The sequence below is a fragment of the Saccostrea echinata genome, unplaced genomic scaffold, assembly GCF_033153115.1.
Source record: "Saccostrea echinata isolate AGI-Se365-2 ecotype Australia unplaced genomic scaffold, CSIRO_AGI_Sech_v1 ptg000033l, whole genome shotgun sequence".
NCBI lineage: Eukaryota > Metazoa > Mollusca > Bivalvia > Ostreida > Ostreidae > Saccostrea > Saccostrea echinata.
This window is the reverse complement of record NW_026889782.1, coordinates 10,081,925-10,099,414: the sequence shown is the minus strand read 5'-3', so window position 1 is coordinate 10,099,414 and position 17,490 is coordinate 10,081,925. Positions and strand designations below refer to the sequence as shown.

Below are 17,490 nucleotides of genomic sequence, written 5' to 3'. Positions count from 1 at the left end.
ATATTAACAATACCTGTACTTGTAGCCTTTTGAATGGAAAATAGACATCAATGTAATAGAAATCTGCATTGTGTGCACCTGTGTACATGTCTAGCTTTTCTCGCATATCCTTAGTGTTGCTTGGTGTGTCATTTTCTATCTCATTTCCTTCTTTATCCAAGATACGGTACATTAAATTTTCTGAATTCCTTATCCGAACAATCCTGGAGGTTGCAGCCAAATTTTGTGGAGTGACTAACCTCTCTCCGACAAGTTTATTCATCAGACTGGTCTTCCCACTGCTTGTTTCTCCTAAAGCATAGAAAAATAAAAACTTGTCATGTGTCTTTTGATGCACCGAGCTCCAGATTTAGACAGAAAACAAATCATTCCAGGATTTTTCAAGATGATGTCTAATTACAAACCATATTAGTTGCTACAAATAATGTTTCAACCGCTTATCCAAAAATAAAAGTATGAAAGAATAGAAAACGAAGGGATTAAAAATCAGAAGAAATAGATTACAAGAGAGAAAGTAAGTTTTTTACTGAAGAATTTTCGCAGGCTTGTAGAGTGAACAATGCAAGAGCTAATATCAACCGATACAATTTAAGAAACATCTTTTGTAGATATCGATTATCATGCCAGTAATTTAAGTTTCAAGATTTTTTTTTTTTTAATTCTGATTAGCATTATGCCATTTTGCAAAAGCTGACACGATACCTGCAATGGTTATTCCACATTCCATCCTTCGTAAATCTTTCATTCTTGTTTTAAACTCCTCAATATATTCTGCCTGGTAAATGTCATCAGAGTTTTGCTCATTGCATGGTTCCTGTCCGCATACACTTTTTTGACTTCTGACGACATTATTAAGTTCTTCCTTAAAATCAGCATCAAAATCGTCTCGCTGAACAAATTGTATTAGGTCTTCATAAGTACATAACAAGTTCAAAACTGTTGCTGTATGTATCTCAGATTTCGTTCTTCCAAGCCTGTTATACAATTCATATTCTGGACAGCTGGAAATAGATCGAAATTGAATCGTTAATAAAACGGATTTTCATCAGGTTTAATTTATTGAATTACATATTATTATTATTAAAACAATATCCAACGCAAAGAAAAAAGCCTACGACATTTGCTTTGTCAATATAGAACGGTAGATTGAACATGAGCGCGTATTCAAGCTATGTCCAATGATTTGTGCATTTATTGTAGGGACGCTTCGTCCTTTAATTCGCTTCCCGGAATATGGGAATAATTTGGCATGACCAGTTCTTTGGAAAAAAAATACCACAAATACATGTATATAAAGTTTCATCAAAGGCATTTTCTTTTCATATCTAGTAGACGAACAAATATATTGTTTATACAGAAGGTCGATGTTATGCCTTATTTAGCGTGATTCCCAGAGCTAGAGAGGGGGAGGGAGGGAGAGAGAAACATTGCATTTAACCTTACACGAAATTAAAAATACATGTACTGTGTATTACATGAAACAAGAGGCCTGAAGGTTCTAGATTGTTAAAATATTGTTTCTCTCTTTATTCCTTTTGGATTTTCTATCCTACATGTATATTGCTGTCCCAAATTAATCCCAATTCACGGAATCCGGGGATGCTTCCAGATCCAAAGGAACTTTCACACGAAATTGTTGCATAAAAATGTGTTCTATTGTGTCCCTGCTTAAATGAATAAAAAAAATGTTGAGTGTTTTTAGTTTCCTTTATATTCAAAAAATTCTGATCCACTATAGTGACCCCCCCCCCCCCCCAGTGAACCATGATTCGAAAAAAAAAATCTGAGTATGAACTACACGGATTTGCTGATAACATTTATATGTCTGATTATGGTCCAGCTGTTTGAAGAACTCAGTAGGGTGTTTCTCTTGTCACTTTAGCTGTTTATTTATCAGCATTGGAAACATGCAACAACTGAATTATTATGATTAGTTTTAAATTTGACCTTGAATATTGCCAAATTCAAGAACAATTTTGAATCAGACAAATTCAAATATCTTTCAATCTAGTTTGCATGAATTGCATTGTTAGCATGAATTTCAAAGTAATTGAAGAGATTTTTTAAAAACTAACATTTATTTTAAAGTTTTCAATTAAAAAGATATTTCAACCCATTAGGAAACATTTACCTGTTGCTAGTATTTTTTTTCGGACAGGTTTCAATTCGTAACTATGACCTAAAACGTTTTGTTCACTTAGCAAATAGTTTTCGGAAAATCTATCAAGTGAAAATTCATAAAATTCTAACAATCCCAGAGAAACATTTTTTTTTTTTTGTATTTCTGTTCTTTCTTAATTTTACATGGATCGTTGTACACCACTGAATTAAATATTAAAAGTATTAAAAAAAATTGAAATTACCTTGAGTACAAATTATAATCTTCCGTCCTTTTTAAGTCCTTTTCTTCCATCAAACAAGATTCAAGGATCTATATGTTAAAAAAATTCCTTTAAACGTGTATCACTTTTTTTGTCGTTGAACTGAATATTACTTAGCTATGAGTACGTCCTTTCAGAGTTAATCAGATGATATAGGTGCTTTTGTTGAACATTTTCTCTATTTCAGAATCAAAGCGTAGCATATTAACCGATGTCCTGGTAAAGATATGATTTTGTTACATTACCGCATGAATTTTTAACAAGAGGAAAAACACCTTTTCAAGTGAATGACATACGCATTGCTCAAGTATAGTTAGGTATATAGTTAGATAAAATTATTTGCAGTTATAAACTTCCTCATATTTAGTGATAGGTTATCATTTGGATCACATTTCAGACAGCAAGGACGTGAGCATCTTCAGTAAATGCAAATTAAAAATTGTCAATCATGGTCCTTTGGGATAGTTGCGGCAGCAACATTAGATATACATGCATTTTTTTTCAATATTTAGAAAACATTTTCCCAAGAACAGCTGGGTCATTAGTCATATAAATCTGTAAGCATCCCCATGTAGTGAAAATTCAGATTTTTTTTTTTTTTTTTTTTTTTTTTTTTTTTTTTTTTTTTGTTGAAATCATGGACCTCTTTCTTTATAATACAAAATTTATAGTGTAGAGGTTTTATAACATCGCTTATTGCGAGACAAGATCAAATATGCGTAGATACATAGAAACACATTTTTTTAGTTGCTTGTTACTACCAAATAGAACAAATTTTGCATTTGATGTATTCGTTTAAAATTTAAAATGATGTATTCGTTTAAAATGGCGTTTATCCAACTAGTTGTTAATCATTAAAGTTCAAATCCTCAAGCTCGAGGAAATTCTCCGGTATACTTTTGCAATATTACACCCACGGTTTATAACGCTTTTAAACTAAAATCTAATCAAAACAGATTATATTTTATCAAGAACAAACATTTCCAGGGTCTATTTTATGATGCATATCAATATAGAGGAAAACCCTGTTTTTATCTTCAATTTAACTCTGCATTGCTTGATAAATGCATGTGCTTGTTTCATAAATTCACCTATATAATTATATTCTCGATACACACAAATGACTAGATGAATTTACTTCAGCCGTGAATTTAGAATCAGAATATTTTTGCTTTCATTTAGTAAAACTGCATATAAAATGACCTTTCTATGGAAAGCCGTAGGGTACCCCCACATTATTATTATTTTTTCCTATATAATTATACCAAAAATAATTATCTCATCCCAAAATAAAAAATCTTGCTTCTTTTTTTTTTTTTTTTTTTTAACATTATTATTTTCCTACAACAATTATAATCTTGTCCGTCCATGTGTACTCATTATTTTTATTTTGCCCCTACATTATAATAATTATTCTCACTTTACAATTATAATCTTTTCAGTTAGTACGGAGACATTATTTTTATACACCTCCAAATTATAATCTTGTCAGTCGATTCGTACACATAATTTTTATTTTGCACCAAGATTATAATTATTCTTGCCTCAACAATTTATAAGACTTCACCTCCTGTAACAATAATGTACTGACTGAAAATAAATAAAAATGTACACGCTTAAAAATTATAATGTACCAAGTCGACGTTATAATCTTTGCAACAATAATAATGATGTGCGCCCTTGTTCGCAATTATTTTCATTTTTCAACAGGAAAGATAACTTCTTTTCTAGTGACAGGAACGAAAACTCTGTCCTCCTGTTGAAACAATAATTATGTTGAGACGCGATTATAATTGTGACTGCACACATTATTTGAAGCGTGAAGGAAATATTATCTTGAGCGTGGAGAAATATTATTTGAAGCGTGGAGAAATATTATTTGAAGCGTGACGGAAAACAAGCGTCGATGCGAGGGAGATCGTCACGTGAAAAGGCCATGTGCGCTGTTCGATCATGTAAACAAAGTGGAACGAAGACAGAAAGTCCAACGTTAGCTAGGCTATAAGAGGTAAGTAAAGACTAATCATTAATGTACATGTAAATGACTGGCATCATTCAGATAATGTCTCTTGAATCAGCTGTCAGTTTATTGTAATTAAGCTAGAGCTACCGAACAAACAGGTAGTTCGAATTGCCTCAGACAGCTGTCAGAAATAGATCATGTGCATAAATGTGAGATTAAGCACATACTAGTACTTTATTAAAACCACCTGCCTGATTAAGAGCATATAGGGACGATCATTTGATTGGGGGGGGGACTGATAGAGTAAGGAAATAAATATTTTAACCTCTACCCCCACCCCTTTATGAAAAGGTGGTGACCTTAACATGGTGAAAAATGTTTTTCCTAACCAAAATTATTTCTCATCTACCATGTCTACTACTTTGTACATGCCATAATCATACTCGTACATGTACCCGTTGATATTTTTTAGATTTTGCATACAGTTTGTCTTTCTGCCACAGATTCAAAGAGAATTCAGATAGAAAATGGAACTATTGAACAATAAATTCTGCCTGGAAGCAAGAACTGGGGAATACAGTGCAAGGGATACCCGCTGCTCTATTTCAAAAGTTATTGGTAAGGTGATTAAGTCCTTGATAAATATCATTAAAAAATATAGCCTTTGTTAACAATAGACAACTTAAACATTTTCCAAAAAGTATTTCTCTTTGTGGGGAGAATCTGGGTTCAGCTGGAATGAGGGACTGTTCTCCCTTTAAGCCAATTAAAAAATTATAATGTGTTTGTTTTTGGTAACATGCCAAAAATATTAGGGAAGGTAGGTAGGCGATAACTTTTTTTTTTTTACTTTGCTTTTTATTAGCTCACCTGAGCCAAAGGCTGAAGTGAGCTTTTCTAATCACATTTTGTCTAGTGTCCATCTGTCTGTAAACTTTTCACATTTTTTACTTCTTCTCAAGAACCACTTGACCTACATGTATTTCAACCAAACTTAACAACAAAGTATCCATGGGTAAAGGGGGTTCAAGTTTGTTCAAATAAAAGCCACACTTCCTTCCAACTGGAGATAATTACAAATTAATTTAGTGAAAAATTAATATCATCTTTTAAAAATCTTCTTCTCAAAAATCTGTGGGCCAGGAAAGATGAAACTTTTGTGGAAAAATCCTCAGGTAGTGTAGATTCAAGTTTATTTAAATCAGGGGTAGGGTGGGGCTATAATGGATTATCAAAGTTTTACATAGGAATATATAGGGAAAATTTAAAAAAAATCTTCTCAAGAACAGCAAAGCCATGATTAGTCATATTTATATGGAAGTTTCTTCAGATAGTGTAGATTCAAGTTTGTTTAAATCAAGATCCCTCGGGGAAGGTTGGGGCCACAATGAAAGTTAAAACTTATAGGAAAATAATCTTTAAAAAATCTTTGAAAGCCACAATTAGTCAAATAAATATGGAAGTTTCCTCAGCAAGTGTAAATTCCAGTTTCTTCAAACCATGCCCCACCACTTTAGGGGTAGGTTGGGACCACCAATATGTATTTAAACTTTTCAATACTGAACTGATTTCTGCTTTTTTTCTCCTAGCCACAGTGCTCGGGTGAGATATATGGCCCTTAGGGCTCTTATTTTGTAAGCATCAGTCAAATATTCAGTATGCCGCTGTTTTTTTTTTTTTTTTTTTTTTTTGTTTTTTGTTTTTTTTGGGTCATAGTCATATATAAATAGTTAAATACACATATGAATAAAATGTACACAACAAAACAATTGTACTCATTAAAACACTTGGATAGACATGTTTTAAAAGTATCATGGGGGACATCCTTGCAATGCCAGGGGTCCTGGGTCCTGGCTAATTTCATGTGATATTTTAAGTCTTGCTTCTCTCATTGAGAAGCACCAATCAAATTGAAGCTTTCAGAAATATTTAGATATGATAATGTAAACAGGAAGAATCACCTGTTACAAGTTGTTTATCATAGAATATGGCTTAATGTGATTGGTTGAGAGATGAGAAAAACAATGGATTTGAAAATTCCCCTAAAGATAATGCTACAGTCAGCCCATGATATTAATGAATGAAATTGACCAGGGGTCCCATGCAATGTATTGAATCAGGGCCCCTTGGCATTGCAAGGGGGGGGGGGGGGTGTAGCCAGGACAAGTCACTTCAGATGCATGACACTCCTAACCATTTTACAAGGGTCTGTTTTTCCTAGGGGGTCAAAGACCTTTTTATTTTTGCTTATTTTCTTAAGCATTTAATATTTTTGTAAATTCCTTGTGGGTCTCCTGTAGATTTATGCTTACTGTATGCATAGCATAGGATTAATATAATTATGTACTATTTAATGTAAAATGTTCAGGGCATAATTATTAATAGTGTTATTGGTTTTGTATTCATCACTCATATAACAGAATGTCTTTTGGCAGTTTACCTTATATTATTCATCATATTGTGTACATGAATAAAAGATAGAACAAAAAATTTAAAGCCAAACTCCGTTGACCACAAAAAAAAAGGACTTGTGACAAATGAAATAAAATGTAGATCATAGATGCATTATTTCTCAAATCCATCAGCCTGGCTTGATTTTCTTGAACTTGGGTCTCTTTTTCTGTTTTGACCTGGAAGTTCATCTGATCCAATGGTTCAAGAGAGCTTTTCTGATCCCTTAAGGACATACGCAACGTAGTTTGAACTTTATTGTTGTTTTCCTTGGAGTTGTAGAGTTCCAATACTTAAAGGAACTGTGTGCTACATTTTAATGTCTATATATTCTGTTGTACAATTCTTCTTAAACAAGTTTGGATAAACATCTAGAATATATGTTTAGTAATTTTCGTATATTTTTTCTTTGAATATTATACAAGAATTTTGCATCAATTGGTGTCTTTTCAAAACCCCTGGTATTATTAAATAAAAATACTCCACCAAAGGAATTGTCAAATAAATTGCACCTTGAATTTTACAATGAAGTCTATGGGGAGTGCAGGTTTTATTAAGATATTGTAAGAAGTAATTTGAATTTCATGTAGAGCTCTTGGTGAAAATATGCATAAACTCTCTCTTTATTAAAATATGAAATAAAATGAATCATTTGCCACAGATATTTTGATAAAATTAAATTTTTGGGTTTTTCATCAAGGGCAGATAACTCTTCAAAAAATGTTAAAGTGCAAAATGACCAGCTTCTTTCATGTTATCAGTCATGTGAATTTGGTTCATTTCCCTTTCATCATTATCTAGCAATACATTTTTAACTAGTTTAAAATGATTCAAAACAGTTCAAAATCCATTCAGTATACACTGAATACCTTAATACATGTATCAGACTTTCTCAACAGAACTACTGGACCAGTTTTAACTAAACCTGGCACAAATGAAGGAGAAATTTATTTTCAATGAGGAGAAAACTAAAAAGTAATAAAATTTAAGTAAACAATAAATCAATTCATTTTGGCATGAAGACCATTGGTTTCACTAATAGGATGCTTCCTTTTCATACTAGTTATCATGAAAAAAATTGGCAGGAAAAAAATTCTCCATCTCAGGTTTCCCTTGATTATGCATGGTAATTATAAAAACTCTAACTGTGTTTCAAACTTTTTATTTCAGGGAATTTGTGATAGAAGATTGTGCAGATCTGGACAAAAATTCAATGTGAATAACTTTGAAGAAAGAAGTCTTGGCAAATTTCAGAGAATTTTTGATGGAAGAATATGTGTTGTTCCTGAACATTTTGCACATGAAATTTGTCCTTTTGACATCATTTGACACTAATTTGAAGTGATGCATTTTTGATAAATTTGTACATGTATATGAAATACTCCATTTAAAGTGTCACATCTGTGTCTCAGGTTACTGCTGATAAAGTGGGATCTGCATGAGTGAACAAACTTGAATTTCTGCATTTATATTGATTGCATTTATGAAATTTGTATTTACATTTACCAAAGTACCAAAGAATGTATTAAAATTATATGAAAATGGATGATTTGTGATGATTTTTTATGGTATTTTCTTGGATCTGAATGTCAAACATATAAAGGAATGCATGTTGGAAAAGCTGGATTGACTTCTTTGAGCTCTGCCATACATGTATGTACATGCGATAATGGCATTTTTATGTATGTATATGGCAGCTTATGGTGAAGGTCGAAGTTTTTCAAATTCATGTCAAACTCCAAGGTCAAGAGATCACAAATGTTATTATCCAAAGACAGGTCTTGTCTCAAGAAATGTGCAAGTAAAATATGAAAGCCCTAGCACTTACCTTTGAAAAGTTATGGTGAAGATTAAAGTTTTTCAAAAGTTGAACAACAAGTTCAAGGTCAAAATTAATGGTGGTCATGGGAAGGTCTTGTCATAAGAAATATGAAGCCCTAGCCCCAACTGTTCAGAAATTATTGCCAAGGTAAAAGTTTGGTAAAATTTTACAAAAATGGGTCAAACTCAAAGGTCAAATATGTTGGTACCCAAAGAAAGGTTTTGTCACAAAGAATACACATGTGAAAAATGAAATGCATAGCTCCAACAAAACAAAAGTTATGGGAAAAGTTAAGTTTTGGGGACATACATACAGATAGACAGGGCAAAAACTATAAACCCCTGAATCATCTTTGATTAGGGGGGCATAAACAACACTGATGTATTATACAGATTTGTTCGCACTGTACAGGAACCAAATGATGGCTATAATATGGGGTCAAAACTGAAAAAAGGTAAAAATTAGGAAAATTATGCATTTTTTTTGTATAGTGTATATGTGTCTGATAATCCATAAATCCATGCACGCATTTTAATGTAAAAATGACAATTATGCAGTACCTCATGCTTGACCATGAGAAAAAATTCACACTCAAATTTAGTATTCAAAAAAAAGAAAAAAAATTACATGTAAATGTAATGTGAAGCAGTCACCCATTCAAGGGTTACACAGGCTCGACATTGCTTAACTTGTCTAATATAGAGGGAGATTTTACCGCATCACTAGAAAAGCTAGCTCACTAGCGACTCAGTACAAGTTCCCTATATACTGTCCGATACATTGGTACATATTTCCTAAAAATATAAGCACATAACAAAACTAAAGAAAATTGTTTATTATATTGTTTCAGTCTGACATAAACCTTTTTTTTTTCTTAGATCAATTTCAATCCACACAAGAGAGAAATGAAATATCTCTAAATTTCAGTAACATATCAGTGTCCTGTTTGTGTATGTACATGTGGGATTTCATCTGCTATTGCATCTGTACATATTCTGTATTGGTAATCTTGAAATGCTTAAAGATTGATGTCATGGATTCTCAAATTAGATAAATCATCTAGTCTAAAACTTATAGGCTCAGTGTAAAAGATGTAGTAGTACAGAATTAAGTGATAGCAATAAGTCTGGCAGTCTATAAATCCATCCGAATTTAAATAGATCTGTCTCCTTCTTCAGATCCTTTTCTTTCAAACAAAACATTTTTCAAAATTGGTTATGACGTCATCCATAGGCATTTCTGAAATATAACAATACTATTACATCACCTGATTGTTGATCAATGAAAAGGACACATAACAAGAGGCCCATGGGCCATAATGCTCACCTTAGTCACCTTGTTCCTGGCTGAAGAATTTAAAAAAAAAAAAAGTCCTTTATTCCAATGAAAAATTACCTAATATTGTGGCCTCACCTTAGCCTAAAGGTTTGTAATTAAAAATTTACTTGAACCCCATAACATGTTCTTGTGTCCTTCCATCACACTTTGAACTTTTATATGCTGATACATATTGATGAAAGCTACTCAACATTTTTTTACCTTGACCTTTCCTTTGAACCTGACCTTACTTTTCTTAAATTAGATTGTTAAGCTCAGTTTCAAGAGCTATTTAAGATATTTTTATCAAATCTTATATGCTGATACATATTGATGGGACCCATTCAACTTCATCAACATATTTTTGATTTGACCTTTCCCCTGACCTTGACCTCATTTTTCTTAGATTAGTAAGTAGCTCTATTCAAGGGATTTGGATCAATCTTCATATGCTTATACATATTGATAAGAGCTATTCAGTTGCATAAATTTTGTTGATCTTGACTTCTCTCATTTTCTCTCAATTTTGTGTTAATTGCTAAGCTCAATTTTAAAGAAAAAATTGTGATTTTTTATTCAAACTTCATATGCTGATACATTTTGAAGAGTGTTATTGAACTGCAACATAAAATTTTGACCAGGACTTTTCCTTGGACCTTGATATCACTTTTTTCTTAAATAACTATATGCATGTAACACAGTTTCAACAAAACAATTCCATATGCTTTTATGTAAGCTTATGCACTGATGCAAAATTTGTTAAGAATTTATCAACTTTGTTCAACCTTTTTACCTGGACCTTTCCAATGACCTTTTTTTTTCAAGATATTATCATCAAACTTCATACACAAATGCAAAAATGCAAATTTTCATGATGCATGATAAGCCCTAGTAGGGGTATTCATGTCCTATGGTCAAATTTCTAGTTTGTAGTGTATTCCCATGCAAATTTTTAATCCCATACTGTGGCTCCATCCTCTCAAAGGGCAATCTCCTATGCAGAGTTGTCATTCGTTCCTCTCTCAGACACCTCTGCAATGGGCTCGCATCAAGATTTTGACATTATAATGTAAAAAACATAACATTCCCAGAATTATTTTAAATTAAATTAATAGTTCTAGATCTACTTGGAAAGTAGCTACCTTTAGGAACAAAATTAGTGCAGGCATTTAATTAAAATGAATTTAAACAAACACACTATTTTTCATGTTTATCACTGTGATATATGCGAGCAGATGACAGAGGTGAATGTATGAGCCGATGGTAGAGTGCTCAAAGGGGTCTTATTTGACTGAAAATGAAACTACGCTATGCCAGGAAGTTTTCACATAAGTTTTAATTTTTTCTGCCTAGTGGTTCTTAAGAAGATTTTCAAATGACACCGTCAAACATTAATTTTCTCTTTATGACCTCCCCTTGGCTCTTCATTTGAAAAAAATTAAATCCTTTCCACCAAATATTGTCTTGTGACAAATTTGGTTGAATTCTGGAAAAAAAAGTTGAAAATGTGAAAAGTTTACAGATGACTCAACATTTATGAATGATAGACAGATGCCAGACACTCTTTAATCAGAAATGTTCACTTTAACCTTGGGCTCAGTGAGCTTAAATGTACAGTATTTAATAATAATTATAAAGTAGATGTCTGTTTTCAATATATTAAGAATGTAAATATAAATATAGCACCTACTATATTATCCACATCCTAAAATTTATATATTCTGGAGCATGTTTTTTTTTAAATTGTACTGCAGAATATATCAATTCTAGGATGTACATAATTTTCAAAAATTCTGATTAATGTAAAAATGTGCAATTACTCTTTAGATTTTCTTAATGCCCCCCCCCCCCCTTTCCTGGCTAAATCTGCCACTGTGATAAATAAATCAATTTCTAATTCTTTTGAACACTGAATGTCCTTTTTACCTCTGTGCCATCCATAATTCTTTGAATGTAAAATCCTTTTCTTTCTTTACAACACTGTTTTCTTTTCTTTTTTTTTTAAACCTGCATACTTCTATAAATCAAGATTCTTTGTATAGCTCCTAAAATAAAATGTGCAAATTATTCTTTAAACAACAGGCCCATGGCCCACATCGCTCACCCGAGCACTTTGGCTAGGAAAAATTGGAAATCAGTTCAGTATTGAAAAGTTTTAAATATATGAGTGGTCACAACCTATGGGGGGCATGATTTGAACATACTTGAATCTACACTAAATGAGTATGCTTCCATATTTATTTGACTCATCATGGCTTAAGAAGATTTTTAAAGATTATTTTGTCATAAGTTTTATCATCTATTGGGCCCCTCCCTACCCCCATGAGTCCTGATTTAAACAAACTTGAATCTATACTTTAAGAGAATGCTTCCATATAAATATGACTAATCATGGCTTTGCTGTTTTTGAGAAAATTTTTTAAATTTTCTCTATGTATTTCTGTGTAAAACTTTGATAATCCATTATAGCCCCACCCTACCCCTGGGGGTCATGATTAAAACAAACTTGAATCTACACTACCTGAGGATTTTTCCACAAAAGTTTCATCTTTCCTGGCCCACAGATTTTTGAGAAGAAGATTTTTAAAAGATGATATTAATTTTTCACTAAATTAATTTGTAATTATCTCCAGTTGGAAGGAAGTGTGGCTTTTATTTGAACAAACTTTAACCCCCTTTACCTCAGGATTGTTGTTAAGTTTGTCGAAAAAGGTCAAGCAGTTCTTGAGAAGAAGTCAAAAATGTGAAAAGTTTAAAGAGATATGGACACCAGACAAAATGTGATCAGAAAAACTCACTTCAGCCTTTGGCTCAGGTGAGCCAATAAAAAGTAAAGTAATAAAAAAAAAGTTTTCGCCTACTTACCTTCCCTAATATTTTTGGCATGTTACCAGAAACAAACACATTATAATTTTTTTATTGGCTTAAAGGGAGAACAGTCCCTCATGCCAGCTGATCCCAGATTGACCCCACAAAGAGAAATACTATTTTGAAATATGCTAAAGTTGTCTATTGTTAACAAAGGCTATACATGTATTTTTTAATGATATTTATCAAGGACTTAGTCACCTTACCAATAACTTTTGAAATAGAGTATCGGGGATCCCTTGCACTGTATTCCGCAATTCCTGCTTCCAGGCAGAATTTATTGTTCAATAGTTCCATTTCCTATCTGAATTCTCTTTGAATCTGTGGCAGAAAAACAAACTGTATGCAAAATCTAAAAAATATCAATGGGTACATGTACGAGTATGATTATGGCATGTACAAAGGAGTAGACATGGTAGATGAGAAATAATTTTGGTTAGGAAAAACATTTTTCACCATGTTAAGGTCACTACCTTTTTATAAAGGGGTGGGGGTAGAGGTGGCAAATTTTGTCAAGTCAGATTATTTATTTATTTTTAGCATTCACAGGACAGAATATTTATTTCCAGTTGATCTAAGAATGATTATTTACTTTCTTTTCTTGTCCAAAATCAGAAAACCACTTAACCACATGCAAGAAGGGTGTGTGTGTGTGTGGGGGGGGGGATATCACAGTGACAGTCATGGTCTGACAGGGTCATTGTTTTCCTTTATTTCTAGCAATGCCAGTGGATGAAGTTAATTTACTTAAAAATCAAGGTTAAAATATTTATTTCCTTAATCTATCAGTCCCCCCCCCCCCCCCAATCAAATGATCGTCCCTATATGCTCTTAATCAGGCAGGTGGTTTTAATAAAGTACTAGTATGTGCTTAATCTCACATTTATGCACATGATCTATTTCTGACAGCTGTCTGAGGCAATTCGAACTACCTGTTTGTTCGGTAGCTCTAGCTTAATTACAATAAACTGACAGCTGATTCAAGAGACATTATCTGAATGATGCCAGTCATTTACATGTACATTAATGATTAGTCTTTACTTACCTCTTATAGCCTAGCTAACGTTGGACTTTCTGTCTTCGTTCCACTTTGTTTACATGATCGAACAGCGCACATGGCCTTTTCACGTGACGATCTCCCTCGCATCGACGCTTGTTTTCCGTCACGCTTCAAATAATATTTCTCCACGCTTCAAATAATATTTCTCCACGCTCAAGATAATATTTCCTTCACGCTTCAAATAATGTGTGCAGTCACAATTATAATCGCGTCTCAACATAATTATTGTTTCAACAGGAGGACAGAGTTTTCGTTCCTGTCACTAGAAAAGAAGTTATCTTTCCTGTTGAAAAATGAAAATAATTGCGAACAAGGGCGCACATCATTATTATTGTTGCAAAGATTATAACGTCGACTTGGTACATTATAATTTTTAAGCGTGTACATTTTTATTTATTTTCAGTCAGTACATTATTGTTACAGGAGGTGAAGTCTTATAAATTGTTGAGGCAAGAATAATTATAATCTTGGTGCAAAATAAAAATTATGTGTACGAATCGACTGACAAGATTATAATTTGGAGGTGTATAAAAATAATGTCTCCGTACTAACTGAAAAGATTATAATTGTAAAGTGAGAATAATTATTATAATGTAGGGGCAAAATAAAAATAATGAGTACACATGGACGGACAAGATTATAATTGTTGTAGGAAAATAATAATGTTAAAAAAAAAAAAAAAAAAAAAAAAAAAAAAAGCAAGATTTTTTATTTTGGGATGAGATAATTATTTTTGGTATAATTATATAGGAAAAAATAATAATAATGTGGGGGTACCCTACGGCTTTCCATACTTTTCTATAACTCTCACAAGAGAGCATTATGAAAGTTGGTTGATTTTCTACTCTGTTTAACTTGTAAATGGTCTCTTTTTCCTCCAAGGCAATTGGGACCTTTCGGGGAGGATGCATAATTTGCTGAATGTTCTCTTCAACTTTGATAGTAAGCCATACCAGTATACAAGTACACCAGTCATGTAAACAAGTACTAGTGTTCCGGATACTTATGTCTGTGAGATACTGTGAATCCTTTTATGAGATACTGTGAATCCTTTTATGAGATACTGTGAATCCTTTTATGAGATACTGTGAATCCCTTTATGAGATACTGTGAATCCCTTTATGAGATACTGTGAATCCCTTTATGAGATACTGTGAATCCTTTTATGAGATACTGTGAATCCTTTTATGAGATACTGTGAATCCTTTTATGAGATACTGTGAATCCTTTTATGAGATACTGTGAATCCCTTTATGAGATACTGTGAATCCTTTTATGAGATACTGTGAATCCTTTTATGAGATACTGTGAATCCCTTTATGAGATACTGTGAATCCTTTTATGAGATACTGTGAATCCTTTTATGAGATACTGTGAATCCTTTTATGAGATACTGTGAATCCTTTTATGAGATACTGTGAATCCCTTTATGAAGACTTGTATATGCTACATGTAGCTGCGCATTATAGTCATACAGAACAATATACCTGCTTTAAGTACGTGAACTAAATACAGATTTTTAAAGAAAATTTATAACGTTATTTTTCGATAATTATATGATCAATTTACTTTACCCTTGGATATAAACCCTCGACCAATGGGTCATATATTTTGAAATGTCAGAAACCAGATGAATACTTTGTCGGCAAGATATACATGCGTAAAAAAAATTCAAGTGTGTCGAAAAAGTGTTGATATGAAGATTTGCAAAGAATATTTCAATACAAGTATATTTAAGAAATTTAATAGATCAACCCTGGGGCCTGAAACCTGGATCCACGGGTCGATAATTTTCAGGCAAATGGGAATCTCAAGCTTACGATTTTTTAAAGGGATTTTAAACACACACCCACCATCAACTGCTTACATGCGAAAAATATATTTAAAAATATACTGAAGAACGAATAGATGAAAATAAATTTATTCTAAAAACATATTACAAAAACATCCCCTTATAGCATAAGGATTAATAATTCAGATCTCTATTTAGGTAACACAGCTAGTGATTGTTTATTCAATGAAAATTAATGGATATTCAATGAAAATTAATGGATATTCAATGAAAATTAATGGATATGAAGGGGGTGATTTTATCGTTTTGTTATATGAGATGGATTTTTTTGTTAATTTTCATTGCGTTTAAATTTTAACTATCTTTTTTTTCAAATACAAAGTTTACAGCCCCATTCCAAAAAAAACTCTCCCAGAGGCGCACTGCATTGTTGCACTATTTGTGAGGTATTTATATGTATACAAAAAAACTTTCAAAATATAGCACTACATTTTTAACATGCAAATCATTGTATGCATGTACATATATAAACATTTAAGAGTAAATTGTTGGATAAATCATCAAAAGAGGTCAAAGGAGACCGTGGGTCAGTGATCCATTTGCAAGCACTAGCAAACTTAACGAAAGAACGTTGTAGATCGATAAAACCCAGGGCAGAAGACCTCGAAGTACAGAATGTACACTAAAAGTATCTAAACATATAGATAATAGAGCCTTTTGTTCAGTAAAGTTTGGAAATTCGTATCAACAAAAAGAAAAGGGAATTTTTTTACCTTACGAAAATCTCAACGAATAATTAAATTATACAGTTTTAAAGAATGTTAATGAGAAAGCGTTTTAGTAAATGAAGAAAGAATTCTGGAAAAAAATTCTATATCAAACATAATTTATAAAATACAATTTTTGGTAGCATAGGAACTTAAAATGGTAAATGAGCAATGTTTTCTTTGTTAAATGTATGTTTAAAATATATTTCAGAAATATTTTGATACTTAAGGACACCTTGCGCTGCTTCGTTCAAACATTACTATATGAGGGTCGTTCAATGAATAATGCATAAAAAGCAGTTCCGTCATATAATTAATTCTTCAAAGTATTCCTCGATAACCTTTCTCAATTCTCTTTATCAATAACCGAAACACCTCAGCATATTGTTTTTGGGGTAACCCCAAAACGACAAATTTAAAATACAATGTAGGGGATGGTTAAGATCTTTGGGTAGACTTTACTTTACCGGTCCCCAGATCCGCAAGATCCGCACGCTCATTGCACTATTTACGTCACTCAACTGATAACGGTTAGTCTTGCATATTTTAGATTGCACAACCAGATTACACCAGCTGGTAGGGGACTACATGTAGTATTGCTAATGAATACTATCAGAATGCTTGTTTGTATTGAAGTGTCCTCAGGAAGTAAACATTAAAGTTTTTTTTCGAATCATGACCGCACGGGGGTAAGGAGGGACCACAATATAAAATCAAAATTAAACATAAAAATATTTACCTGTAGGGAAAAAAACCGTTCAAATAATATTTTCAAGAACAGAAAAGCCACTATATGTCAAATTTATATGCAAGCATCCTCAAGTAATGTAGATTCAAGTTTCTTTAAATAATGACACCCCCGCGGAGGGAAGGGGTAGGGAGGGGCACTTTGAAGGATCGATGTTTTACATAGGAATATTTTGGAAAAACCTTAAAATTTTCATCCTAAAAAGCAGTATGATCAGTCATATTTATAAGGAAGCATCCTCAAGTAGTTAAGAATCAAGTTCCTTCAAATTCAGGGCTCTCGATTGTCTATAGTTGGGGCCGTTCAAGGGCCCCATTCCCA

At 32.6% G+C, this 17,490-nt stretch overlaps 2 long non-coding RNA genes across 3 annotated transcripts; one reads left to right on the top strand and one right to left on the bottom strand.

Annotated features, from left to right (window-relative positions):
* Positions 1-4,173: 4,173 nt before the first annotated feature.
* Positions 4,174-8,338, top strand: LOC133198650 (uncharacterized). 2 transcript variants are annotated; one of them, XR_009722529.1, is made up of 3 exons: positions 4,174-4,389; positions 4,848-4,962; positions 7,966-8,338. It is a non-coding gene; the product is annotated as an uncharacterized LOC133198650 (long non-coding RNA). The 2 variants fall into 2 exon arrangements; XR_009722530.1 differs by having other exon boundaries at positions 4,817-4,962.
* A 1,099-nt stretch (positions 8,339-9,437) lies between these two features.
* On the bottom strand, positions 9,438-14,063 carry LOC133198649 (uncharacterized). Its single transcript, XR_009722528.1, has 3 exons — positions 13,848-14,063; positions 13,009-13,123; positions 9,438-9,856 (listed from the first exon to the last, which is right to left on the bottom strand). It is a non-coding gene; the product is annotated as an uncharacterized LOC133198649 (long non-coding RNA).
* Positions 14,064-17,490: the final 3,427 nt, after the last annotated feature.